General features: G+C 36.8%; 1 pseudogene; it reads left to right on the top strand.

Moving 5' to 3' along the window:
* The first annotated feature begins 823 nt into the window (after window positions 1-823).
* Window positions 824-27,462, top strand: LOC104429763 (annotated as a pseudogene).

Below are 27,462 nucleotides of genomic sequence, written 5' to 3'. Positions count from 1 at the left end.
CGGTCAATTATAATTATAAGGGTTAATATTACGAAAAACTCCAAACTGATACATTTATGATAATTTTATCCAAGTTAATTTTTTTATCTTCAAAAATTTTAAACCGGTACACTTATGACAAATTTACCATCAATTATTTTGTATTAAATTTTACTATTAAAATTACTGGATTAGATGGCATATAATGATTGATAGATGTATCAATTTGGGGTTTTATCCTCTATTTGTCATGAATATAACATATTAATATAATTTATTGGAAACTAATGGATGATTTTTGTTTATCTTTAAGAAAAAATAATAAAAATGGTTCATTAATTTTGGCCTAATATATAATGTCATTTCTGAACTTTTAATTTGTTCAATACGGATTATGAACTTTTGGTATATATTCAGTCTAATCCTTGCACTATATTAAAATATTCAATCTTGTTCTTTTATTAATTTGGCTTAGGGGCAATATTGAAATTTTTTTATATAACTCATGAATTAAATTGAATATGTATAGAAAATATAGGGACTGCATTGAATAAATTAAAAGTTTGAGAATGACATTTCATATTAGATCAAAGTTCAAGAATCATTCATGTAATTATCCCTATCTATAAAGAAGGATACCAAATCAAGAAAGTAAATTGTTAAAATGATTATAATTGACTTTGAACAGGAATGTCTGTCACTAGTCTTTGCTAATTAGTATGACTGTGTAAGTCCAAGTCCAATGAACAAGCCAAAAACAATAAAAAAAAAGACTATAACTTAATGATGCACAACACCAAATGTTCTTTATCCGTCTCGGACCTCTTTTCCTTGTCTCCTTAGATACAATCACACGCTCCCAACGTCCCGCTTCTTCATCCTTTTTCCTTTTTTTCTTTCATCCCTTTTTCTTGGTGATGATTCATCTCCCTCTGACGTCTGTTTCACACACTCACTCTTGTTGGCCTACTCCAAGCACTCGCTAAATGTTCTTTCTTGTTTCTAATTTTGTTTGAAATCAATGGAGTTCTAATTTCTTTCGGGTCATAGCTCAAAGCATTGTTTTGATGATTGTGAACTTTCTAAAGCTCAAGTCAAGTTGAGGAAATTTAAATGGGATTTTTGTTTGGAACAGAGAGCAATGGCCTGTGACTTTGCTAGCACTGCAATCTTCAATGGACTGTGACTTCTTGTGACTTCACCATAGTGGGTTTTCTTTCTTAACTACTTCTACTTCCAAATTTCCCTGCAGTATTCATGATGGAAGTTTCTGAACATGTGCATTGATTCGGGGCAAGTTTTTGTTTAATTGGACTTCTTCGTTAAAATACTTGCAGTGCTAACTGAAGCAGTTGTGATGGACTCTTGCTGTTGTAGGAAAGGATTCATTTCGATTGGAAAGCGAAGAAGTACTTACTTGAACTGGCAGATACCTTACACGATCATTTGAAAGATGGGTTTTGAGCCGTTCGAACGGTATTGCCAGCCGGTGGCAAATGAGATTTGGGCAAGGAGAGCAGAAAGCGCTTTCGGTGCATACACACCTTGTGCTGTTGATTCCTTGGTCATTTCCATATCTTATTTGGTTCTTCTGGGCCTCTGCTGCTACCGAATTTGGTTGATCAAGACAACTTCAAAGGTCCAGAGGTACCACTTGAGGTCGAAATGCTACAACTATATGTTGGGATTGCTTTCTTTTTACTGCACTGCCGAGCCTGTGCTGAGGTTGGTGATGGGCTTTTCCGTTTTCAATCTGGATGGTCAGACTAGCCTCCTTCCATATGAGGTAGAAATTTACTCTATCGAAAACCTAACTTCATCTCTCCAATGTTCACATAATCTTTCTTTGTTTGATGAACAATCTTGATTTGCTGGTTATTTTGTTTAATGTGTGGTCATGCACATCGACAGAGTCCCATATAGTAAGTCCTATTAACAAACTTACATTTGGTAGCTAGTTGCTCAGCCTTAACAAAATAAGAAAGCAATAGACCGAAATTGTTCACTAGCTAATTGACTCCCCTTTCGTTTTTTTGTTTCCACTACCTTCTTTTGGAAGAAGCCTGGCACCAATAAATCCTCACAGGGCTACTGCAATCCTCATTGCTGCAACATCCTGCACACTTAGTCTTTTGATAAATTGATGAACTTTATGGAAAACATCCTTCTTTGCACATGTGAATTTTTCCAACTTCCATAGGTTCTGAGTTTAACCCTCTCAGTCAGGAATGGCTAACGGATATAGTTAACTGTTAAATTCCACAACTCTATTTCTGCTGCTGCCATGCTGCGCATTTCAATTACATTTGCCGACTAATGTCTGACCATAACAGATTGCAATCTGTGTCATACTGTGAGTCTTCAGATCACCAGTCCGCAACAATCTCAAATGTTGCTATTTTACATTGGCCAGCAAACTGAGAGTCTAATTTGTTTTGTAACTTTTCTCTTTGGCAGATGGTTTCATTAACCATAGAGTCTCTTGCTTGGTGCTCCATGCTAGTTATGATTGGCCTAGAAACACACGTTTACATCCGGGAGTTCAGGTGGTACGTGCGGTTTGGACTCATTTATGTTCTGGTGGGGGAAACTGTAATGCTCAATCTCATCCTCTCAATGAGAGACCACTATCAGCATCATAGGTTAGTTTTTATCCTTCAGCAGACATTTAACTGTTCATACATCAGAGTATACACGTCTGATATTCTCCTATATACACAACTGAATGTGAGTATAGAAATTAAAGGTCGTTATTAGATGTTCTCTCTCTTTCTTTCTCTTCGAACTATGCAGATTGATGAAAATAGTCAAAAGAATTTACTTTTCTATTAAAATATATTATTGCAGAGGATATATTTGCAAAATATTTCCATCCATCTCTTGCAATATGGTTAAATTGCTTCCTTAAACTGGCACATGCAGCTAGTAGTACTATTTCATGTTAAGTAGCTTTCATACTGTATATGTATTTTCTGGAAGCATGCCTCTGTCGAGTCGCCAAAATTAAGGTGACACTGTAATCTCTCTTTGGGAATGTGAAACTAATTTTGATTGGTCAAAGATGATAGCCAGTTGTAGACTTAGTTGCCTTAATCAACTCTAAAATTGGAAATCTTCTTAGGGGACTTAAAAACTTTTAGGAACCAGGTTATTCTGTCATAATGCATCACAATGTTCTAGAGTTTAAGATCCATATTCAGATGTTCCAGGGAAGACCTAATATCCAACTTCTTTATCCTGCAGGTCTGCACTTTATCTGTGTATCAGCAAGGTTTTTTGCCAGGTTACTTCTATTTCAATAAACCCTTAGTCCTGACTCATCTGTTTAGAACTTTCCTAACCTTTTGAACTAACAGCTCCTGCTGAGAACACTTGTCAATTATTATAATTTCTGTCTGTTCTTGGTTATCTTGATCTAAAGAATCCCGACTAAATCTTCTTCTTTTTTGTGCTTCTTTTGGTGTAGGTTTCATCTGGGATTCTTCTTTTGGTCTACGTTCCAAATCTGGTTCCTTATCCAGAGTATACAATGATCCAAACTGAGCCTCTTGATAGTCTTAAATACGAGGCTCTTCCAGGAGAGGAGCAAGTTTGTCCTGAAAGGCATGTCAACATTTTTTCAAGTGAGTGATACCGGAACTTCAATTTTTCCTATCCAATAGTGCTGTTTTGTTTTCCATAAGACCAGACCAGTTCAGCTATTCTTTATGGATTGACATATCAAAGCACTGCTTCTCGTTCTCCAATAAGCACTGTTACTGAACTAGTAATTTGGCATTTGATTGTCTGCTTAACAAGTCCATTTTGCTTGTATTACTTGCTTTCTGATGGTGGCATTTATTGGTTCTCTGTTTGTGCATATCTCTTGCTCGCTGAAGCATATAATAGCTTCACTTGAAAATAAAATTGAAATGAGACACTTCTTTGGGGGTCTAGTGAAATGGAACGTTGGATTTTGTTTAATGTTTTATTAATCAGATGCTTTTTCTTTTGTTGCTAATGATAATAGCTCTCTCTCTCTCTCTCTCTCTCTCTCTCCCTAAGGGATATACTTTGGGTGGATGACTCCACTTATTCTGCAAGGCTACAACCGGCCAATTACCGAAAAGGATGTTTGGAAGTTAGACTCTTGGGATCGGACTGAGAGGCTGTTTAAAAGGTTTGCTTCAGTCACTTTTCTTTAGCTGTGTCCCAAACGTTTTGTGTATTCAGATGCAATTCTAAAGCATCACAGTTATCTCATATTTTGCAGATTCCAGAAATGCTGGGCCAAAGAGTCTCAAAGGCCCAAACCGTGGCTTTTAAGAGCTTTGAATAGCAGCCTTGGGGGAAGGTATGTATTGGCTAAATTGCGTCCCATGTCCCATTCTTCATTCCAATTTCGATTTGACAGTGCACTGACATCTGTCCAGTGCTATTCTGTAAGATTCCTCATTGTTTGAACGTTCCCCATCTCATTTTACTCGTTTCCTTTACTTCTTCAGGTTTTGGTTGGGAGGCTTCTTTAAGGTATCATAGGTACCCTTCATTATCTAATTGAACACCGGGCTCATTCCAAAATGTTCGGATTCCTTAGTAGTCGTGAATGGTGCTCAATCAAATGTTGTGATTCCTTTCCTAGTGATTTTGGTCGAGCAGAACATTTAAAACTGATGAATCTGAAAGAAAAAAAAAGCATTTTCTGAAAAACTGGAGTCTCTAGAAATTCATCTCATGATTGAGCTTGAATGATCACTATAATAACAATACTTCAATACCATTCTGTTCACTTCAATATGCAATGCTCATTGGAAGCTTAGTAACTCTTTCTTACAAGAATTACTACAGATTGGGACCGATCTTTCCCCGCTTTGCAGGGCCCATATTGCTGAACCACCTCCTTCAGGTAAGTTGTTCCAAGTCCCCAAACCACCCCCCCCTCCCGGTTTCCTCTTTCAAAGATGAATGTGTGGGCATCAATTTTCAACTCAATGCTTGACTGGACTCTACTTGTAAAATTTTGATGAAATCCTGGAATTGCGAATCTTTATATTCTAGAAATATGTGCTTCATTATGAAAAAAAAATTTCCGTGGAGTTTCCTCTTGAAATGATTAGAATTATGTTTGATAGGCCATCTTTGGATGGAAAACTAGAAGAGTTGTTCCTAGGGGAGGCAGACCGTAGCAGAAACAGAAGTAGCATGTTTTTCTTAGGGTAACATGTCACTTTCTAGTAATTATTTCACTGTGCTCCATGTACTGTGGTGACAGAGTAGCTGCTTCAATATGAACAGGACAAAAGGAACAACAATGGCATAATGACCATAGGGACTAAGATTAATTGAATGAGAATCTCACCGTTCTGTTTTATGGCACATTCATCTTGAATTCTCAATTGCCTTGCCTTCCATGGCAAAAAATATTCTGCAGAGAGACTGACCTTTTGTTTTAGTATTTCATTCACATCATGGTGGATTATTTTAGGTGCTTCAGGAATGGTTTTCTGATGCCTCTTTCTTTGCAACGTGCAGTCAATGCAAAGAGGGGACCCTGCATGGATTGGTTACGTCTGCGCCTTTTTGATTCTTGTCAGTGTGGTATGATCCTCTTTTGGTTTTTTGTCAAGGTTTTGATTTATTTGAGGAGACAGAATCCTTTCCTTCTAAGTTTGCACATCGTTAAATATTCATAGTGCAATATGTGAAGAAAATATAATCATCACCTCTGTAAACAGTAAATTCCCATGTATATTGCATTTATCTCTAAAGTAAATTTGTACTTATATGCCAATATTGTCTGCTTTACTCATATTTATCGGTGCCTCTGTCCTTTGGTTCTGATTCCATGATCATGTCCTTTCATCAATAAAACATGTGAAAATTGCTGTTTTGGGATATGGTATTGACTTCTGATTTGACTCTGTTCAGTTGTTTGGTGTGCTTTGTGAAGCCCAGTATCTTCAGAATGCATTTCGGACAGGATTTAGGCTGAGGTCAACTTTGGTAAAACCTCTACCAGATGTGTACTAATCCCCAGTTTCAGATGTTTAGTCTAGGTTCTACTTCATCATCTGTCATAGGTGAGCAGTTACCATGGCTTATTTAACCTAATTGGTAGGTGGCGGCCATTTTCTGCAAATCCTTGAGACTCACTCATGAGGGTCGCAAGAAGTTCCAATCTGGAAAGATAACAAACATGATAACGACAGATACTAATGCACTTCAGGTGAGATTCTTACCTCAGACATGACTATGACATTGCTACTATAGTTCTCTTATTGCTGCAACGTGATTTAGTTAAGTCAATGGTGACATCTTACTTAGTTCAGAAATCATAAACACTGCTCTTCTGATTTTGCAAAAGAGGATTTTCTTAATTGCATCTTACCTGATACCTGACATTGTTCAGCAAGTATGCCAACAACTTCACAACTTATGGTCAGCTCCGTTTTGTATTGTCATTACCATGGTTCTTCTGTACCAGCAACTAGGCATTGCTTCGCTGCTTGGATGTCTCACGCTTTTCCTCATGATCCCATTGCAAGTAAGCTTGTGCTTTCTTATTCCTCGAAATATCATCCTCTCTATAACATCAGTAGTGCTGATTTCTTCCATGACCAGTAACCATTTACCAATTTAAGTCAAAAGCATATATTTGCTAATATTTGTGCTGACTTGAACGTCCCACTTGTCTTTAACTTTAATTGTTAGGAAGGGGGCATTCTGATCTAGGTACCCGATAGAGCTTGTTTATCCTCTGAAACTTCTACATAGTAGCATTTGTATCAGAGTAGTATTGCTCACAGGCAATATCATATTGGTGTGGCACTTTGTGCGACAACGCATACTATGGGCAAGCCTAATCTGATTGCTTAAGACACGAATGCAATCAAATCGTATTGCCATTATGACCAAAGGATTATGGTCCAACAAGTAAAGAGTTCCATGAGTCAAAATTAGCGATGTCTGCCTACACTGCTTTGCTCATTAAGAAATTCTCAGACTCATAATCTCTGTATTACTCGCCACGCGGTTAGCTAAAAGAGGTTTTCTTTACCACTTCATCACTCTTAGATCATGGATTAACATTTATATCATATTTATTAATCGTCTATCTGTTCCATCTGTCAATCAATTGGCTTACATGTTCTAATCTTTTACGTGGCTAATTAGACGGTCATAATCAGCAAAATGCGAAAACTTACAGAGGAAGGGCTGCAGTGTACTGACAAGAGAGTCAGCCTCATGAATGAAATTTTGGCAGCAATGGACACTGCGAAGTATGTTGAATAAGTGGGAAGCTCTGGTCTACGTTTTCTTTGGCTGTGTTCTTTTTATGACGAATGAAATTCATTGGAAAAATTCTTGCAGATGTTATGTTTGGGAAAAGATCTTTCAATCTAGAGTTCAAGAAGTACGAAATGATGAGATTTTGTGGTTTCGTAGAGCACAAATACTATCTGCGGTATGAATGTTTTCAAAATTAAGATGAACTTATGCTTTCTTATTGTGGAATTATCTATCATCTGTATTGACAGTTGGAAAATTCTTTCTTTCCCCGATATGCATGTCTATGTCAGTATCTAATACATATGTACGAGCACACACATGTACACCCACACACACAAATCCATACACTCGCACGCGTGCACGCCCAGAGAGAGAGAGAGAGAGAGAAAAAGAGAGGGAGGGAGAGAAAAAAACCTCAGTGGCTGGAAACTGATTGTGGGAAAAAAAAAATTGTGAACCCACTATTTATGGAACCACGTGTCTTGGCTTTCTGTCTGGGGTAAACTTACCAAGCAGACCGACAGCAGTTAAAATACTTTCATAAGTACCTGTGTGCTGGCAATTCAAAATTTTTTTATTTCTTTTCATACATGACATTAAGTTAGTGTAAAATTGAGAAAGATGATTGATTTACTGTGTCAAATCATCCATCTGGTCTTGGACTCCGTTATCCATTTCATGTATGCTGAGTAGTCATAGACTTATACTAGCTGTTTTTGAATCAGCAGATTTATTCCCAAAATGTGCATGGAAAAATAGTCTCCATTTGTTTCTCAACTAGCAGTAGACAAATGAATTTGGATCCTCTTTGTCAGGCGGGCGTGAGAGCTAATGGTCACGGAATTTTCTCTTCCATAATGCTAGATGGTTTTCTATGTCTGAGAGTTTAACTTTGGTGGCAGCTCAACAGCTTCATACTAAACAGCATCCCCGTCATTGTAACCGTTGTCTCATTTGGGACATTCACTTTACTTGGTGGGGATTTGACACCAGCGAGAGCATTTACATCACTTTCTCTTTTTGCGGTGCTACAGCTTCCTCTAAACACGCTACCTAACCTGATGTCTAAGGTTCTTTCATTTCATCCTACCCTCTTTTCTGTATCTCTGTACTCAAAAGAATAGTCTACTGATCTACCCATTGTCAACATCAACATGTGCGGTTATTATGTGGTCAGTGGAAAATATCATTTTGTTTTTCCTCCTAATTATTTACTTTGGATATGTTGTTCACAATATCCCTCATCCAGTTTAAGTATTAATTCATCTTGCTTTTGCGAATGATTGACAATATTGAACTGCTAGAAAAATGAGATAGTATATCAAAGGTGAACTGCAATAGATCATTTTACTGATGGGTTTGATCCTTTGAGTTGGATAACAAAACATGCAAAAAGTGGAAATATACTGCATCTTTTTCTAAACTAAACTGATTGTGTAGTTGTTGAAATAGCATAAAAGTGGAAATTAAATTAGTTGAAGGTTAAACCTGTAACAACAATTTGATAACTAAGTGGGAAGGCTAAACCCATTTTGTGATAATTAACTCTGTAATCATTAAACTGCTTTTATAATATTTGGAAAGTGGAAGCAAAATTTCCGTTTTGTGGTTATTAAGGTTTTTTATATTTGCTTTCTCAAAGATGATGCATATTCTCCATCTTAGATCTGGCAACCTTATTGTAACTGTGCTTGCGAACACATGTATGTCATATTTCAGTTTCCAAACATACTTTTGTGTCCCAGGTTGTTACCGCAAATGTTTCCCTGCAACGTTTGGAGGAACTTATTTTAACAGAAGAGACAGTTGTAGTTCCAAATCCACCGATCGAGCCAGGACAGCCAGCTATTTCAATCAAAGATGGGCACTTTTCATGGGACTCAAAGGTCAAATAAAGACTTGCCTCATTTTTCTGGCAAAATCACTTACCTTTTCCCTTTTGAATGTCAATAAACTGTTGACTTAAGTATGTTTGAATTGTCTAGGTTTTAGGGGTTTTAACACCATTGACCATGCGTTTATAAACAGAAATAATCACTCCTGTGATTTGAAGGATAAAGGCATATCGAAAGTTTTTCATTAACCCGGAAGTTAGTTGATGCCATAATCAAAATTTAAAGCACAGCTTCATTGAACAACTTAAACATTTTTTTTGTTGAGACAACTCAAACAATTAGTTAAGTGATTAGTGCAAATGGAAACTTTTGCTAATTTCTAGAGTGCAATTTTTCAGGGTGAATTCACTCTTGCTAATTGTCTGAGGTGGCAGATAACTGATCTGAAAATTTAGAGGAATGCATCTCGTTTTCCATCATTTTGAGGTTTCAAGTTAATGTAACTATGTCATTCTCATGATATAAGTGTTAGAATGTTTAAATAATAAATTACACATTCATCTAACAGCTTAAGTTTTTAGAGCAATCGGTAGTCTCACAAAATCTCTTATGGTAAAAGACCAGACTAAGCGTGAGGGGAGTGTTAAAATATTTAAGTAATAAATCACGTATTTATCTAATAGTTTAAGTTTTTAGAACAGTTGGTAATGGTCCCACAAAATTTCACAATAAGATATGGTCATTTATGGAGGTTTCCAATCCAGTATCTTTTTTCAACTGGAGGCTAAATTTTCAGCTAACTTCAGGCAGAAAAACCCACATTGTCGAACATCAATCTGGACATACCAGTTGGTAGCTTAGTTGCTATTATTGGTGGTACTGGAGAGGGAAAGACATCTCTCATATCCGCAATGCTCGGAGAACTCCCTCCTATCTCCGATGGGCGCGTTATTATACGAGGAACTGTTGCTTATGCTCCTCAAGTGTCGTGGATTTTCAATGCCACTGTAAGTTGCACAGTGCTGGTTTTGTTTTTCTGTCAATATTGGGAACAATATCATCATTTTATCTCGTGTCCTAATCCCTAGTGTGTGATATCAGCTGCGTGACAACATATTATTTGGGTCTGAATTTGAACCAGAAAGATATTGGAAGGCAGTCAGCGTTACTGAACTGGAGCATGATCTTGATTTGCTTCCAGTTAAGTGGGACTCAGTGCTTTGCAAGATTCTCTTATTAACGTGGGATTTGATCCATTAATTATCTATTTCAATTAATCTTCAGGGTTGCGATCTTACAGAGATTGGTGAAAGAGGGGTCAATATAAGCGGAGGGCAAAAGCAGAGGGTTTCAATGGCCAGGGCTGTTTACTCAAATTCAGATGTGTACATATTTGATGACCCGTTAAGTGCTCTGGATGCTCATGTTGGTCGACAGGTATGATACTCATGAGGCAGGATATCAGTCACTTCAGATTACCCCAGGTGTAGCAATTGATGTTATAGGGCCTCAACAATTACCTGTATACTTGAAAAGCTTTTTATGCGAAGCATACACAAATGCTTCAGTTAAAGATAACTTGCTGCAATCATTCTTGGAATAATTGAAGCAATGTCTGCTAATTTCAAAAGTATTTTCTGATTTGGGACTCCTTAATTTTAATTTAGGTATATCTATTATCGTCTCTGTTTCACCAGTTTTTTTTTTTTAGTTATTAACAGGGGGGTATCCAAACTTTTGGCTTAACTAATCTCCATGTCTAGAGTGAACTTTAGTTTCATATTTATTAGATCTTCCATTTAGTAGAATCTCTTATACTAACCCACAGTCAGTTACAGGTGTTTAATAGTTGTATCAAGGAAGATCTGCGAGGGAAGACGCGGGTTCTTGTCACAAACCAGCTACATTTTCTTCCTCAAGTGGATCAAATCATTTTGGTTCATGAAGGAATGGTCAAAGAGGAGGGGACTTTTGAGGAGCTCTCTAGAAACGGTGTACTGTTCCAGAAACTTCTGGAGAATGCAGGAAAAATAAAGTTACAAACAGAAGAAGAGGAGAAAACAACCAGACCAGCAGCTAACAGCATTGTTAACGAATTGCCAAAAGATCAAAGCCATGCGAAGAAAGGTAAAGGAGGGAAGTCGGTACTTATTAAGCAAGAGGAGCGGGAAACGGGCGTCGTGAGTTGGGAAGTCCTAATGAGGTAGTAAAATCCATGATATGAAGCTTTAACTTTTAACACTTATTGTATGGACAGGTTTTTACAAAATAGGCTTATTTCTGGATAAGAAATTCAAGACTGAAAAGCTTTCATGAACTCTACAATGGAAGTAGGGTTCACATAAGCCAATTAGATGACCTCAATATACGTTTGATATCTCAAATAAAAAGTTCAAGAAAGTCCATGCAACACCTAATACTGCTAATGCTGATTGAGAAAATATTGACGTAATTGTAAGTTTGTGCAACATTTGTTTCTCAGGTTCACTTGACATCACTCAAAATGTGGTCTCAATGTGCCTTTTCCTGCGATACTTAGGTTTCCTCCACATGATAACCATGTGTCATGCATATCATTAAATGCTTATAAGCACCTACGTCGATGTATTTTCAAATTCCTTTTTAGTGAAAACCGAATACTGTGTTTTGTTTGGTAAAATGTTTTTTCCCTCTATTTTTATTAGGACTCATAAATCTGGACCACATTGTATAGAATTACATAGCAATAATGCTACTTATCTGTGACATGCATATGAACTTATTTTCTTTTTCACTTAATCAATTTTAGGTACAAAGGAGCCCTGGGAGGCCTGTGGGTGGTGTCAGTATTCTTTATATGCTATATTTCAACTGAAGTTCTTCGAATTTCAAGTAGCATGTGGTTGAGTTTCTGGACAGATAAAAGCACTTCAGAGAACTACAGACCAGGATTCTACATATTGATCTACACACTCCTGTCCTTTAGTCAGGTACGTCAAAATTTAGTCGATGGATCTTCTAAGTTTAATATCTTTTAGGCAGTAGCTTGCACTTCTATACTTTCTTTCTTGATAATTGATGAAGTGGGGAAGCCACGTTACCCCTTAGTCCTTGAGTTTGGATTACACTACCGTGTTAGTAGTGCAGAAAAGATAAATGTAATTTTAATGAGAATCTGATAGCATCATGCAGACCATTTGCTTGCTCTGCTATATTTTTAGAATTCTGTGTTTTAGAGTCTTTGGTGCGTCTGGGAATATGTCACCTGAAGTGTAGGTTTTTCTAGCAACTTCCGTGATGACTCCCATGTTTCTGTGAATCAGGTGACCGTGACACTGACTAATGCTTATTGGTTGATCATTTCAAGTCTTCATGCGGCAAGAAGATTGCACGATTCTATGCTCCAGTCTATATTAAGAGCACCGATGCTTTTCTTTCACACAAACCCAATGGGAAGAATAATCAACAGGTTTGCCAAGGATCTAGGTGACATAGATTGCAATGTTGCCCAACTTGTGAATATGTTTATGATCCAGGTCTGGCAGCTACTTTCGACTTTTGTGCTTATAGGAATTGTGAGCACAATCTCTCTTTGGGCCATAATGCCACTCTTGATCTTGTTTTATGCTGCCTATCTGTATTATCAGGTGAGCAGAGTCTTGTTTAGACCCTAATGCTTTTTCATACATGGTTATACTTGCTCTGCTACTTGCAACAAAATTGCCAAGCCTTGTCCCACTAAGCGGGGTTAGCTATTTTCTTTTGCTACATAAGTTGACAACGTCATGTAGTATTTGCATTTTTTGGTGATGCTTGCGATACTATGCACCGGCATTAAAATGTTTCCTAGTGGAAATTCTGAAACACAATTTCCATTATCCTTCTACAGTATGAAGCAATATGTCTTTTTTCCTTTATATGAAACAGTGATTATAATAGCACAAACGGCTCAGAATGAAAGTTCCTTTTGTCCATCCTTTCATCATTTTTCTTTTTTGGTAGAGGGGGTGTTAATATGAAACAGTAGATCTTGATAGCATTACATCTCTTGTTCCAAAAACAGACACTATAAGAGTCATAACTTTCGTACGATGCTCACTTGAAGGCTATGATTTTCTTTTTTTGATCACTTCAGTGCCTAACTTGTCTATGGTGCTCACTTGCGTGCATAACTTTTTCTCTGATTGCTTGACTGTCATATAATTTTTATATCAATCACTTGATTGCCCAAACTTTTTAAAAACCTATACCAAAAAGGCCATGCCATGTTAGAATTTCGGCGATTGGGTGAATGTTTTTAAAAAGTTACGGCATTCAAGTGATTAATTAAAATTCATGACACTCTAGTGAACGTTCTTTAGAAGTTATGACACTCAACTGATTTAAAAAAAATGTTATGGCACTCAAGTGAGTACCATAATAAAGTCATATAACACTTGTCTTTGTCCCCTCTTGTTCTAACGGATGTTTCATCCTCTGCCCATAGCCGATTACTTTGGAAGTTTTGATATAGTTTCCTTTTAATTGTTTGTCTCGTGTTGTTTACAGACTACATCTCGTGAACTGAAACGCTTGGATTCAATCACCAGATCTCCTGTATATGCGCAATTCGGAGAAGCATTGAACGGCTTGGCGACAATACATGCATATAAAGCATATGATAGATGGGCCACTATTAATGCCAAGGCCATGGACAATAATATCAGATTCAACCTTGTCAATATCAGTTGCAACCGTTGGCGCTCCATTAGGTTGGAGACTCTAGGAGGCATAATGATCTGGTTGACTGCGACATTTGCAGTCATGCAGACCGGAAAAGCAGAAAACAGAGCAGCATTTGCTTCAACTATGGGTCTCCTCCTCAGCTACACTTTGAATATAACGAACCTTATGAGCGGTGTTCTGAGACAAGCAAGCAGAGCTGAGAATAGTCTAAATGCCGTAGAGCGTGTGGGTGTATACATAGAGTTGCCTTCCGAGGCTCCGGCTATAATAGAGAACAACCGGCCCCCTCCCAGTTGGCCTTCATTGGGATCAATCGAATTCGATGATGTGGTCCTTCGTTACAGAACTGAACTTCCTCCCATCTTGCGTGGATTGTCTTTTACTGTAGCGCCCCGTGAGAAGCTGGGAATAGTCGGAAGAACTGGTTCAGGAAAATCTAGCATGATGAATGCTTTGTTCCGAATTGTTGAGCTGGAGAAAGGAAGAATCTTGATTGATGGATGTGACACTTCTAAAATAGGACTGGAAGATTTGCGGAAAGTCCTTGGCATCATACCACAATCACCGGTTCTTTTCTCGGGTAGGTACAGCGAAAATCTTTTATTTACCTAACTGATTTGTTAAAATCTCTACGTTCTTCCCTCCCCCGTTTCCCTCAACCTCTCTCATATTCTATAGGAAATTTAGCTAACAAGTTCATGCATTTCAGTCTTCTCACTGGTTGATATTGCTATGCCCTCAGACCAATCCATAGCTGAGAGTTTTCTCTCTCACTTATTATGTCCAATATTGGAGCTCCAGAACATTTTTATCCCTTGGAGCAAGCATCGGTTCACAAGAGCTATTCACAATTCTGGCAATCCAAGTCTTTACTCAACTGCTTTGGGACGGTTGCTTTCTTTTTTACATGAACAATCCAGCTGACCAATCTTAATCAGTTCAAATGTCTTAACTCACTGTCCTACTTTGATTTAATTCCAAGTAGTATTCTGGACAAAAAGGACCAATTTTCTTTTAATGTGATGTCCGATATTTCATGTGAAAAAGGCTACAGTACGAATCATAACTGCATACACTGAACTCCATTACTGTGGACTGAGAAGCTGCTATGATATACCCAAAGAAACTTTAGATTCCATTATTTTTGGAGACTAAATATCATCTGCAATAGTTTCTTTCTTTTTAATTTTGTGTAGGAACTGTGAGATTCAATCTCGACCCTTTCAATGAACACAATGACGCTGGCCTTTGGGAGGCTCTGGAGAGAGCACATTTGAAGGATGTCATCAGGAGGAACTCTTATGGTCTAGATGTTGAGGTAAGCTTGCAATTAAGTCACTAGATGCAAAATGTTGATGAAGGGATCATTGCAGTTCCTACTGAATTCAGGTTTATGTTGATGTAAATATGGGAATTTACCTAACAATGTTTAACAGTAAAATATTTAAGTCACAAAATGTGAAGGAAAGGATTGTTAGACGTTGCCTAAAGCATGCAAGAGTTGAGATAGTGATGATAACAATTGACTAGTTTAATGCTCATTGGCAGAGAGGAGAGAAATTGAGTTGAATTGATACAAGGCAAGTGACTTGAATTAGTGCTCAGCAAAGACACCGGGACCCTTGGAGTGCCAAAAGTTGCACGAAGAGATATTTAGGTATCAAAAGTTACAAAAGTGACACTTAAGTGCCAAAATCATACCAAAATGGATTACTTAAGTGCCAATTCGGCCAAAATGCTGACATGGCGATTCTTTGGCAATGTAAGTGCAAAACGGTGAGATGCAATTTGCCTTGGCGGAACAGGTCTTGGGAAGAGAATCTCCGTTGGGCCACCATTTTGGCTGGATTGGTACTTAAATGATTCATTTTGTTCCAATTTTGGCACTTAAATGTCATTTTCGTAACTTTTAACATTTAAGTGTCTATCCGTGCCAACTTTTGGCACTTGGGGTATACTTTTGCCACAAAAAAGTTTGACATGCATTTATACAATAGATTCTCAGCGAAGCATTATATAGGAAAAACAATGATTTGCATCCTATACTTTTTGAAACACATTATCTATCTTAAATGAGTACAGATGTTAAAAAAATTTGAAGTTAAAGGAGATGAGACGGCATTGATTATAAAGAAGTAGCTATAGTCTTCTGTGTATGATTATAACTTGTTTGAATGCTCTGCTTGCAACATGGTTAGCTCGTCTCACTGGAGAAATCTCCTCGGAGAGACTAATTTCATAATATCTGCAGAGTTTCCATTAAATGCATGATATCCCTCCTTCTGAACTAAATTATAGACCACAAGGTAGAGTAAAAGAGCCATCATATCTGGCAAAGACACGGTAGGATAGTGGGCAGAGTGTATAGACGTTGGAATTGTTTTACTTGCGAAAAAAACTAGAGGATCCCTTGTGTAACATTTTCTCAATACATAAAACTGAAAGGGCTAGTATAAACACTTAGAGGGAGTGACTATATATGAAAACAACTTCTACGAAAAGCAATGAAAATATTTTACTTTTAAATTGAGTCTGATGAACAACGGACTTTGCGGAAAGATTAAGACTTTAACAACTATTTTAAAATATATAAGGATATCACAACAAATGAAATAAAGGAGTTCAGAGAAGAGAAAATGAACATAAGATTTATAGTGGTTTGGCTTAGATGAAGCTTATGTCCACTCTTCCATGCTAACAGCCTTCTGGCTGGTTTTCACTATGAAACAAAAGAGAATTACAGCCTTATAATCTTGACTTCTCAACGAAGAGTCTACTACTCTCACGAAGTCACACTTTGAGTCTCTCTCTCTTTGAATACAAATTTGAGCACTGTGTAAGGAAGAACAAGTAAATGGGAATCTTCAAACTTTAGAATTCTTCTTTCACGCACTATCTCGATTGACTTGAAAAACCTCCTTAAATACTCCTCCATGCCTTCTTGACCATTGACACTTTCCAAATGAATTCTTCCAATCAACCCATTAGATAGAATTAATCAAAGGAGATCTCGAGCCATTTGAAGATTGAGATAAAAGTTCGGCAATCCTGTTCGCCTATACAATTAGGATTTTGATTTCCATAAGTAGATTCTTTTCAAATAAGCTTGCCTTCTGAAATAATTTGTTTCCAAATTAATTTTAATAAAGATAATTAATATGGTAGGTGATATTTCCAACCAGAAAGCCTGATATGTCTTGTACATACTGAAACCTTGAAGGAAGAAAAATAATTCGGAATCTGATTAAGTCTTCATTCTTCACTTACGTTCAGTCTGGAACTTGTTAGAGTGGGTAGACCTATGATGTAAGATAAACTATGAAAGTTTTACACAGAAGTATGATATTCTTTAGAATCGAAGTTTTGTCAGCTTCAAAATCTTATAGAAGTTTTCTCCAACAATCTCCCCTTTTTTTTTATAGTGAAAAAACTTTCCTGCAGATTTAAAACTTATATCTTGGAAAACAATACTTTAGCAGTACATGATATCTTTTAGAAACAGATTGTTATAGATCTAGATAACATTGATTCTGCAACCATAGAAAATACATTATTCTTGACAATTTAGACAAAAGTTCAATCCAAGTCCATAATCACAACCACAAAAAGTTGATTGCAGAGCAGAATCTAAATGTTCAACATAACCAGTTCAAACAAACAAGTTCAAATAAAAACATTTAAAACTACTCTCATTTCCCCCCTTTTTGTCAAAAGCAAAAAGAAAGAGAAAGTCAAAATAGAAAGTTAGAATTAAAAGATAGAGTGAATCAGGATTGTCTAGGAACTCGAACGAGTCGGAAATCCCCAGTAACTGCACTGCCTCCTCAAGCTTCTCCTGGCACTGATGATAGACATTCTCGACTTTGGCTACAGTCTATGAAGCCCGTTGATTCAAAGTCTGAACTTGTGTATCTAGAGACTATACCTAGCCAATTAGAAAATCTGAAGTAGATCTCAAGGCAGTGTGTAGCTTTTGAATCTCAACCTCCATTGCATATTGTCGAGCTTTTATCTCCAAAAGGAGCTCTACTATCTTTGGATAGTTTGCCTCAGGTTTTGTTTGAGCACTAGCTTTAGCGAAGTGAATCTGTGGAGTATTCAAAAATGAGGGAACATCAGCTTGATCTAGGGCAGTTTGTTTTGCACCATGACTTGGAGTTTCTGCATCAACTTTAGGAAAATGAGATGCGAAAACATCTTCATTGTTTGTAGGAGATTTGCTAATGCCATCACTAGCAGTAGGTGCAAAAATAGGAGTTTTCTCAACATCTCCCCCTGTTTTGGTGCCTTCAAGGTGAGATGAGATTTCTCCTTCTAGTTCCTTTTCCTTTTCAACGCTAGATCTCCTTTCTTCTTCGGTGTCCTTTCTTGCAAAATTTTCCTTGTTTTCTTCAGTTTCATCAAATAGTGGTATTGCACCACTGTCTCCATCAGAATCTTCATCTTCATTCCTCTTTTTTGCTGACTTTTCAACATCACTCGTTTCCTCTTCTTCTTGTTCTCTTTCCTCTTCTTCTTCTTGATCTCTTTCCTCTTCTTTTGTTGCTTTAGAATCAACATCTTCATCCTTCTTTTTTGCATCACTCTCTTCTTCTACTTCTTGTTCTCTGTCCTCTTCTTTTGTCTCTTTAGAGTCAACATAACCTTGAAGATTTCGCAAGGCTAGCGCAGATATTGTTAGATCATCCTCCTTTTCTTTGTCTATCAAGAGGGTAGAGTTCTTTTTCTTTGAAGTTGTTTGGGCAACATCCTTTCCTTTTTGCTTCCTTGCAGCCGTAGATCCTTCCTTGAGTTTGCTTGAGGATTCCTTCTTCAAAAGCTCAATGGCCTTAGTCAGATCCTTCATCCGCATTTTGGAGATCATCTTCATCCCTATCTCCATAGCACTAACAGTTCTTGAGCAGAGTTGAGGGGGAAACTAGATTTGAAAGTGTCGGAGCAATTTTGTAATCAAGGTAGAGTAAGGCAATTGTCTTTTTTCTTTCATCACATTCCTGTACATATGCAAGAAGATGGTGTGCAGCAGAGAGAAGGGAATTCCATTGCAAATAGCCCACATAATCTTTGCTTCAAATCTCGAAACATTAATTTTGGAGGCTGCTTTGGGTCTAATGTAGTTAATGACAATTTTGTGCAATAGAATGTTTGATGTTGGCAATCCAGAGTATGTGATACTTCCACTCGGCAGTCTGTCCTTCACTAGAAATCAAGTGGCTTGACTTATGGAGACATTGATTGGTAGAAAACCACTACGTTCAACTCCAAGAATATCAGCCAGAATGTTCACATCCACAACAAACACTTTATCACAAACAGTGAACTGAATGTGAGTTCGATCCAAGAAATACATATTGGAGTAAAAATACGGTGTCAATTTGGGATAAGCCCTAGTCGTCTCAGCACAAAACTTTTCAAGTTGCAAATTGGCTAACCTTTCCCTCAAGTCAGCCTTTATGGAGTCAAGGAAGTTAAAGTCAACTGTTGGGGGGGGGTTATCACCCCTTTGTTTAGCATTTGAGCATAAACCTTTTTATGCTCTTTGGAACGAAACAATCTTGTTCTTTCTCTAGGGACGTCAGTAGCCACACCCATCCGGGGTTGACAATTCGTAAAAATCTCTCATCATCATCCTTATTTTCAGGCTGACTCTCTAAACTGAATCGAGGATCAGAAGAAAAAGTAGAAAAGCCTTTTTTGCCAAACCCTTCGGCGCCACTCCTAATCTTTCTATGGCTCTTAAGAACATAGTTTCGTTTCCATGCCCATGACTTTTCAGAAAATCAATGATAAAGGTCATTGGAGATCCACCTTGCTTCAAATAAAAATAATGCTTGTAAAGTACTTAGGGTGTCAAAACTTTGAGAGGAATCGCTTCTTGCTCAACTTCTTCATTTACAGGTTGGTGAGGGGAGTTCTACGGAGATTCTTCACCAGTAAGATCAAAATGTGTTGGTCCTTCAGGCATATTTTGAGGACCCTGACTTGCTATTCGAGAGGATTTCCACTGGTACGCCATAGATGTAGACTTGGAGGATTTTGACGACATGTTCAAGTGAAGGAAAGATGGAAACTTGTAGAAAATTTTGAGCGTAAAAGTCGAGGGAGAAGAGATTCGGTATTAGGGTTTTGAAAGGCTATACTCGAAATGAAATGTTTTGAGGTATTTAAAGAATTCGAAAAAAGGTAAATGAAGCGACACAAAAGAAATGTCTTTTAAGAACAAATTTAAAAATGGTTACTTGCTAAAAAAATTAAAATCGAATTTTAGCAAGAAAATAATAATTTAAATAAAATAGGCAAGCAACGATTTAGATAAAATCATACATGTTTAGAATTTACATTCTAAAAATAAAATACCTAGATTTGAGAAAATGTGCATACCGAAGTGGCTTCTTCAAGTTGAAGTTCTGAGTTTGATCATCTTTAGACTTTAACCAATAGGAGAAATAATATTCAGCTTGTTGTAAATTGACTCAAATAGGCTTTTCTCCAGAGGTTTCATGAAGATGTCTGCCAGTTGATTCTTTGACTCAATAAATTGAACCATAATCTCTCCATTCTAAACATGATCCTTTATAAAAGTGATGTTGGATCTTTATATGTTTTGCTCTTGAATGAAGAATTGGATTTTCGGTAAGATTTATAGTGCTTGTGTTGTCACATCTAATCTCAGTGTAGGATTCTTCTATTCCAAAGTCTCTTAGTTGTTGTCTAATCCATAAAATTTGAGAACAACAACACCTAAGAGCAACATACTCTGCTTCTGTTGTAGATAAAGCCATCGCACTTTGTTTCCTTAAGAACCAAGATACCAGCATTTGTCCCAACGTTTGACAAGTACCAAATGTGCTCTTTTTGTCAACTCTACAACCAGCTAAATCAGCGTCAAAATAACCAAGAAGAGTAAAGTCTCGTTCTTTTGGATACCATAGACCTAGCTTTAGAAAAGTCGCAACATATTTTATGATGCGTTTAACAGCACTTAAGTGAGATTCTCTTGGATTCCACATATTCACACGCTGAATAATATGTCAAGTCTAGATGCAGTAAGATAAAGAAGATAACCAATCATGCTTTTGTATAACTTTTGATCTACTCTCTTTCCTCCTTCATCCTTGCCTAGTTTTGATGAACTCAACATTGGAGTTTTTGTCCTCTTGCAATTCTCCAATCCAAATTTCTTGATAAGATCTTTGGCATATTTCTCTTGGTAAATAAATATACCTTTCTTTGATTGTCTGACTTTCAATCCCATAAAGAAGGTCAATTCACCCATCATGCTCATTTCAAATTCATCCTGCATAGATCTTGAGAATTGCTTGCAGAGAATTTCGTTAGGAGAACCAAAGATTATATCATCTACATAAATCTGTATAAGCAGAAAATCTTTTCCTTCTCTTTTCATAAACAGAGTAGTATCCACTTTTCATTTCTCAAAACCATTCTGAGTTAGAAACTTACTCAACCTTTCATACCAAGCTCGTGGAGCCTACTTTAGACCATACAATGCCTTTTTTCAGTTTGTAGATAGAGTTTGGTTTTCTTAGATCTTCAAATCCTAGAGGTTGTTCCACATAGACTTCTTCTTGTATGAATCCATTAAGGAAAGCACTTTTGACATCCATCTGGAATAACCTGAAATTTTGTAAATAAGTAACAGTAAGCAATAATCTAATTGCTTCTAATCTTGCTATAAGTGCATAGGTTTCGTTATATTCTATCCCTTCTTCCTGTATGTATCATTTAGCCACGAGCCTTGCTTTGTTTATGATCACTTTTCATTTCTCATCCATCTTATTTCTGAAAACCCATTTTGTTCCAATTACAGATTTGCCTTTGGGTTTTGGAATCAGCTCCCATACATCATTGATGCTAAATTGTTTGAGTTCTTCTTGCATAGCTTCTATCTAGCTTTCATTAAACAATGCTTCTTCTACTCCTTTTGGCTCTATCTTAGAAACAAGTGCTATCGCACTAGAGTCTTGCCAATGATTTGGTGTGGATTCCTTCATCAATCTTGCCAATGATGAGTTCTTTGGGATGACTTGACTTGTGCTTCCAATTGCTATTTGATTTGGGAATCTGTTGATCTTGTGTTTTGTTTGAGTCTTCGTGTTCTGCCTGTTGCTGTACTCCAGAAGTCTGAATCTCTTCGGGAGAAACAAACTTTGTTAAGTCTGGAATTGGTTCAAACTCTTCAAGTTGAACCTGATCTGGTTGAATCTACATTTTTTCCTAAAATCTGATATTCATAGATTCTTCCACAGATTGAGTTTTTTTTATTAAAAACCCTATAAGCTTTGCTTGTCATAGAGTACCCAAGAAAAATTCATTTGTCTGATTTTTTCTCGAACTTTTCAGATCGATCATTTGCATTCTTCAAAATAAAACACTTATAGCCAAAGACACGAAAGTAGGACACATTGGCTTCTTTCCTTTATATACTTCATAGGGAGTCTTCTCTAGGATAGGCCTTAGAAATACCCTGTTGATGATATAACAGGCAGTAGAAATTGCTTTTACCCAAAATCGAGAGGATATTTTGCTTTATATCAATAGAGTTCTAACCATCTCTTGTAACGATCTATTTTTCCTTTCCACAACCCCATTTTATTCTAGAGCATATGGAGAGGAGAAAACATGTTGAAAACCAGATTCATTACAGAAGTCTGTAAAATCTTGATTCTCAAATTCACCTTCATGATCTGTTCTTATGCTAGAAATAACATAACCTTTCTTGTTTTGAACTTTCTTAGCAAAACTTGAAAAGTATGAAAAAGTTTCAGACTTGTTTGCCAAAAAGAATATCCAAGTGAAACGTGAATAATCATCTATGATTACTAGACAATATTTATTGCCGCCAAGACTCTGAGTTTTTGTTGGACCGAAAAGATTCATATGAAGAAGCTGCAATGCTCGATTGGGAGAAACCTGATTTACTGGTTTTAAAGAACTTCAAACTTGCTTTCCCAAGACACAAGTGGTGCATAACTCAGTCTTTTGATAAGTCAAATTGGGAAGACTTAAGCTGTTTCGTAAAGCTTAACAGACTAAGAGGAGGAAAAGTTTCTTTTGATGGGAACAGCAAAGGGAAGATTATAGGATGCAGAACCGTAAAAATTGGAAGTCTGACTATCAACAATGTTTCTCTGGTGAAAGGTCTAAATTATAATTTGCTGAGTATAAGTCAGCTTTGTACATAGGTTTCAGAATAAACTTTCAAGAAGGCATTTATTCTAGAATAAGTCAAGACTTCTCTCAATCCGTTACTAGGCAAAGGCATGGCAACAAGGCTGCTTCATATTCACATGACTAAGCTTTTGATACTAGAGACTTGTTTCATCTTGAATAGAAACAAGACACTATGTATCTTTTGGATTTACATCTAGAAGATATATATTGCCATGCCTTCGCCCAGTAATGGATTGAGAGAAGTCTTGACTTATTTTAGAATAAATGCATTCTTGAAAGTTATTTTGAAACCTATGTACAAAGCTGACTTATACTCAGCAAATTATAATTTAGACCTTTCACCAGGGAAACATTGTTGATAGTCAGACTTCCAATTTTCACGGTTTTGCATCCTATAATCTTCCCTTTGTTGTTCCCATCAAAAGAAACTTTTCCTCCTCTTAGTCTATTAAGCTTTACGAAACAGCTTAAGTCTCCTATCATATGCTTAGAACAACCACTATCCAACTAGCATTTGATTTTTCTTTTAATGATGACCTGCAATCAGAGAAAAAACTCAAATTTTCTTTGGTACCTAGATTTTTTTTGGATCCAAGGATGTTAGTGTTAAAAATAGTTTTTGCTCAATCTTTCTTAACCGGTCTCCAAACCTTAGGACATTCTTTCTCGAAATGATCTGAGCTATTACACTTAGAACATTTAAGAGCTTTTCAGCCAACAGGTTTAACAAATACTTTCTTAAAATTTTTATAAAATGTCTTTGCGGGTCTTTGCCTAAATCTTTCTTTTACTTTAGAAAAATCAATTAAAGAAATAGTTTCAGAATTCATACCCAGACTAGATTTGTTAAAATAGGGTATTTGAGCTGTGAGAATTTTCTCTAATTTTTTTTAACCCTTTGAAAACCTTTTTGAAATATCTGAAATTTCCATTTTCAAAACAACATTTTATTTTGAAAGAGAATCAGAATTTTCTTTCAAGTTGTCAAAACATCTTTTCAGACTTTCAAACTTTTCCTTCCAAGAACTTCCTATTGCCTGAGCTTAGAATTCCCTTTCTTCAGTTCGGAGATTCTTTTAAGAGAAGATTTGAGATTGATGCAAAGTTCATCTACATACATAGAGACTTTAACAGGAATTTATGAGTTACTAACCTGAACTTCTTTGTCAGAATCTGAATCAGTGTCAATCTTTGATTCTGAGTCTAACTCTGAGTGAGCCATCAAACATATGTTTGCAAATTCTTCTTCGCTTTCTTCACATTCGGTGTTATTCCAGGTTTATGCTTTAAGAGCTTTATTGTATTTCTATGATTTTCCTTTATTCTTTTTCAACAAATGATAGTTTAGTCTGATGTGCCCCTTCTTCTTACACTCGAAGCATATAACATCCTTGTTAGCTTCAATGTCCTCCATTGGTCTCTTCTGCGAATTCTGTGTGCTTTGTTTCTTCCAATTGAACCTTCTACCTTTTCTGTTTAGTTTTCTGAATTTCTTTATCATAAGGGCCAGTTCTTCATCATCCATATCATCTTCCAAATCTGTATCATCAGAATCAATGTTAGACTTTAATGCAATCGATTTCTTACCTTTTGAATCTTCCTCATCATTGATCTGCTCCACTTTGTATGATTGAAGTGTGACAACTAGTTTATCTACTGATAGAGGCATAATCCTTTTGAGTCTCTCTGATTGAAGTCTTCACATGATTCCAGTCATTTGAAAGTCCGCGTAGTAGTTTGTTGACTTTCATTGGTCCAGAAATTGGTTGACCTTGATAAGTCATGCCATTCACAATTTATGTGAAGCGACTGAACATATCAGAAATAGATTCTCCAAGCTTCATTTTGAAGGCTTTATATTGTCCAAGCAGAATGTTAATTTTTGTTTCATTCACACGATCAGTCCCCTCATAGGTAACATGTAGTCTGTCCAAAACTTCTTTTGTTGTCTCACAAGAAGAAATTTGGTTATATTTTGTGGAAGACAAAGCACAGTACAAGGAATAGATTTCTTTTGCATCAAGAGCCTGTCTCTTGGCAATTTCAACTTGAGTTGATTCATCAACATCGATAACTTCTATCCCTTTGTCTGAAGCTGATGTTGCTTTAGGATTAATTCATTTTTCAACAACATCCCACTCCAGGGGATCTCTGGATCTGAGAAATGCCTTCATCTTGTTTTCCATACATTATACTCATTTTCATCGAAGTAAGGAGGTCTAGTGTTGTTCTGTCCTTCAATCAATCCTAGAGTCAAAATACTAGCCATAGAAATTTTTTAGCTTAGCAGTAAAAACACTTCAATAAAGTAAACACTCGAGCTCTGATACCAATTGAAAGGGCTAGTATAAACACCTAGAGAGGGGTAAATAGGTGTGAAAACAACTTTTACGAAAAGCAGTGAAAATACTTTACTTCTAAACTAAGTCTGATAACCAACAGATTTTGTGGAAAGATTCAGACTTTAACAATTATTTTAAAACACAAAAAGATATCACAACAAGTGAAATAAAGGAGTTCAGAGAAGAGAAAATGAACACAAGATTTATAGTGGTTCGGCTTAGATTAAGCCTATGTCCACTCTCCCATGCTAACAGCTTTCTGGCTGGTTTTCACTATGAATCAAAAGAGAATTACAGCCTTATAATCTTAACTTCTCAATGAAGAGTCTCTACTACTCTCATGAAGTCACACTTTGAGTCTCTCTCTCTTTGAATACAAATTTGAGCACTGTGTAAGGAAGAACAAGTAAATGGGAATCTTTAGACTTTGGAATTCTTCTTTCACGCACTATCTCTAATGACTTGAAAAACCTCATTAAATACTCCTCCATGCCTTCTCAACCGGTGACACTTTTCAAAGGAATTCTTTCAATTAACCCGTTGGATAGAATCAATCAAAGGAGATCTCAAGCTGTTTGAAGATTGAGATGAAAGTCCGTCAATTCTGGTCACCCATACAATTAGGATCTTGGTTTCTATTAATATATTCTTTCTAAATAAGCTTGCCTTCCAAAATAATTTGTTTCCAAATTAATTCAAATAAAGATAACTAATATGGTAGGTGATATTTCCAACTAGAAAGCATGATATATCTTGTATGTATTGAAACCTTGAAGGAAGAAAAATAATCCTGAGTCTGATTAAGTCTTCATTCTTCACCTGCGTTCAGTCTGGAACTAGTCAGAGTAGGCAGACTTCTGATGTAAGATAGATTTTGATAGTTTTACAGAAAAGTCTGATATTGTTCAGAATCAAAGTTTTGTCAGCTTCAAAATCTGATAGGAGTTTTCTCCAACAAAAACGTCATAGTGTCTGAAGTCTTAACTGAAGTTGAAATGTCAATTTATGTATATGTTTCGACTTGTCTATATGCAAGTGGCCAATGCAATGCTCTGAATTATTATATTGGCTTTAAAATGTATCCATGGGTTCTTTCTTATGAGTTAAGAAAGACGAAGCTAAAAATCTCCATTGATATTGACGTTGGCTGTGTCCTGTCAAGGTTTCTGAGGGCGGAGAGAACTTTAGTGTCGGACAGAGGCAACTGATGTGTCTTGCTCGAGCATTGCTAAGAAGATCAAAGATTCTTGTTCTCGATGAAGCAACTGCGGCCGTTGATGTTGGAACCGATGCTATCATCCAGAAAACCATCCATGAAGAATTCAACGACTGCACCATGCTCATCATAGCTCACAGGCTTAACACTATCATTGACACCGACCGAATTCTTGTGCTAGATGCTGGCCAAGTATGTTCTAACATTGCTCTTCACCATCCACGCATCGGTGCTAGCTAAAAATGCATACTAGCGGTCTGTCATCATGGATATGTGAAAGTGACATCCACTCTCATCTCTGAAGTATGATTATTACGGCGCTTGACACTTCTGAAAAAATAAGAAGTGAAATTAATCCTCTAATTCGATTTAACATAAAAGGACCGTGGGTCTCCAATGAACTATTCATGCATTTCAATGTAGCGGCGTTTCTTCTTCTTATTGTCGTATCAATTGCGATGCTTTCAACTTTCACTTCAGGTTGCAGAGCACGATACTCCAGAGAATCTGCTGTCAAATGAAGCGAGCGCATTCTCTAAGATGGTTCAAAGCACGGGGTCTGCCCATGCGCAATATCTACACGGCTTAGTCCTACAAAGGAAAGAGAGTAGGCTATGGATGGAAACGAAACGTCCAGACATCGAGAGACAACGTTCAGCCTCTTCCTACTATTCTGCCTGTGCCAATGTTGCGGGAATGGTCAGCCTCAATTCCAACAATACCCCACAGATTTTGAACATTGAGGACGACAACAACAGCAGTGAACATCCTTAAGAGAACAAAAGATGCAGTCATGTAGCACTGACACCGACACATGACACAACACGTCAATATGTAATTTCTCAAAAAATAGATAATTCTAACATCTCGGAACATGATGTATATTAAATGCATATTTTTATATATAAACACAAATAAATAAATA

The sequence above is a fragment of the Eucalyptus grandis genome, chromosome 4 (assembly GCF_016545825.1).
Source record: "Eucalyptus grandis isolate ANBG69807.140 chromosome 4, ASM1654582v1, whole genome shotgun sequence".
In the NCBI taxonomy this organism is placed as follows: Eukaryota; Viridiplantae; Streptophyta; class Magnoliopsida; order Myrtales; family Myrtaceae; genus Eucalyptus; species Eucalyptus grandis.
Note: the sequence above shows the minus strand (reverse complement) of the source record. Positions and strands in the feature narration are given on the sequence as shown.